Consider the following 2,294-nt stretch of genomic DNA (forward strand, 5'->3'; position numbering starts at 1 on the left):
ATCGAAGAATTTCATACTAGACAATCAAAGAGTTTCATACTGAAAAACGAATATAAAATGAGGGAAAACATGAAATACCTAAAGTCTCTAGATCGTTCGAAAGAAAGAAAGTCGTAGAGTATTACGAGGGTCACTCCAAAAGAAATGCTCACTATTTTTGTAAAAATACAGTTTTCATTCTGCATGTGTGAAAGTTTTACAGTGTATAGATACATCCTTCCCGCTTGTTTTCATTCTTAGTTCAACATGTTCCCGTGAGTGGCGCCGTCACAGCATGTCTTCAAGATGGCTGCTACACTTGACGTTCGTCACAGGCAACGTGCTGTCATAGAATTCCTGTGCTGTGAAAACGAGACAGTCCACAAGAGGTCGAAAAAAGCATATGGAGATGCTGTTGTCAATCGCAGTACAGTTAGTCGGTGGGCAAGCAGGTTACGTGAAGAAAGCGGGCACTGCAATATTGGGGATTGTCCTCGCAGCGGCAGGCATCGTACTGCACACACTCCAGACAATGTGCAGAGAGTTGACGAATTGGTGACTGCTGACAGACGCATTACAGTGAACGAATTTTCACGCTACGTTGGAATAGGGGAAGGAAGTGAATGCAGAATACTGAAAGTGTTGGCGTTAAAAAAGTATTGTGCCGGGTGGGTTCCCAGGATGTTGACAGTGGCTCACAAAACTCGGATGGACAACACTGAAATACCCGCCTTACACTCCTGATCTGGCTCCATGTGACTATCATCTCTTTGGGAAACTGAAAGACTCTCTTCGTGGAACAAGGTTTGAAGATGATGACTACCTTGTGCACGGTGCCAAACAGTGGCTCCAACAGGTTGGTCCAGAATTTTACCGTACGGGAATACAGGCGCTTGTTCCAAGATGGCGTAAGGCAGTTGAGAGGGATGGAAATTATGTGCAAAAAAGAAAATATTGTTCCTAAAGGATGTATTTACACACTGTAAAACTTTCAAACATGCAGAATAAAAGAGGGGTTTAAAAAAATAGTGTGCATTTCTTTTGGAGTGACCCTCGTACAATGAATTTTCACTCTGAGGAGGAGGGTGCGCTGATTTGAAAGTTCCTGGCAGATCATGTTGTGCCGGACTGGGAATCGAACCCAGAACCTTTGCTTTTCTGGGGCAAATGCTCTACCGAGTGAGCTATCCAGACTCGATTCACAATACGCCTACACAGACCGGTCCAGTTCACAGTTTGATCCAGCGGGAAATTTCAAATCAGCTCAAACGCCGCCGTAGACTGAAAATTCGTTCTGGAACATAGGCTGGCGTTAAGCCAATTCTCCGCAATATCCTTTCATCCAAGAGTTCATACTTCCGCGATGTATGCAGGAGAACGTCTGTGACGTCTGGAAAGGAGGAGAGAAGAACTAGCGACAGTAAAGCTGTGAGGGTGGGTCGAGAGTAGTGCCTGGATAGCCAAGTCGATAGAGCATTCTCCCATGAAAGGCAGTGGTTCCGCGTTCGAGCCCCGTTTCGATAAACATTTTTACTCTGCGAGGAAGTTCCAGTGGTATGATGTTGACGGCTTACAGGAGCCAAGAGGAAGATTCTGTCACGTATTCCGAAGGAGTTTCTTTCTTCGCGCCCAATGGTCCATTTCTTCGCAGTGTCCTAGTATGTGTCTCTGTTGAACGTACATCTACATCAGCATGGGTGCTCTGCAAATCACATTCAGGTGCTTGGCAGAGGGTTCATCGAACCATCTTCACAATTCTCTATTATTCCAATAACGTATAGCGCGAGGAAAGAATGAACACTTACATCTCTCCGTACGAGCTCTGATTTCCCTTAGTTTATCGTGGTGATCGTTTCTCCCTATGTAGGTCGGTGTCAACAAAATAATTTCGCATTCGGAGGAGAAAGCTGATGATTGGAATTTCGTGAGAAGATTCTGTCGCAACGGAAATCGTCTTTCTTTTAATGATGTCCAGCCCAAATCCTGTATCATTTCTGTGATACTCTCACCCATATTTCGCGATAATACAAAACGTGCTACCTTTCTTTGAACTATTTCGATGTACTTCGTCAGTCCTATCTGTTAAGAACCCCACACCGCGCAGCAGTATTCTAAAAGAGGACGGGCAAGCGTAGTGTAGGCAGTCTCCTTAGTAGGTCTGTTACATTTTCTAAGTGTCCTGCCAATAAAACGAAGTCTTTGGTTAGCCTTCCCCACAACATTTTCTATGTCTTCCTTTCAATGTAAGTTGTTCGTAATTGTAATGCCTAGGTACTTAGTTGAATTTACGGCTTTTAGATTAGACTGATTTATCG

The 2,294-nt window shown here is 44.2% G+C and overlaps 1 non-coding gene across 1 annotated transcript; it reads right to left on the reverse strand.

Moving 5' to 3' along the window:
* Window positions 1–1,098: 1,098 nt before the first annotated feature.
* Trnal-cag (transfer RNA leucine (anticodon CAG)) lies at window positions 1,099–1,173 on the reverse strand. Its single transcript has one exon. It is a non-coding gene; the product is annotated as a tRNA-Leu (tRNA).
* Window positions 1,174–2,294: the final 1,121 nt, after the last annotated feature.

The sequence above is a fragment of the Schistocerca gregaria genome, chromosome 4, assembly GCF_023897955.1.
Source record: "Schistocerca gregaria isolate iqSchGreg1 chromosome 4, iqSchGreg1.2, whole genome shotgun sequence".
In the NCBI taxonomy this organism is placed as follows: domain Eukaryota; kingdom Metazoa; phylum Arthropoda; class Insecta; order Orthoptera; family Acrididae; genus Schistocerca; species Schistocerca gregaria.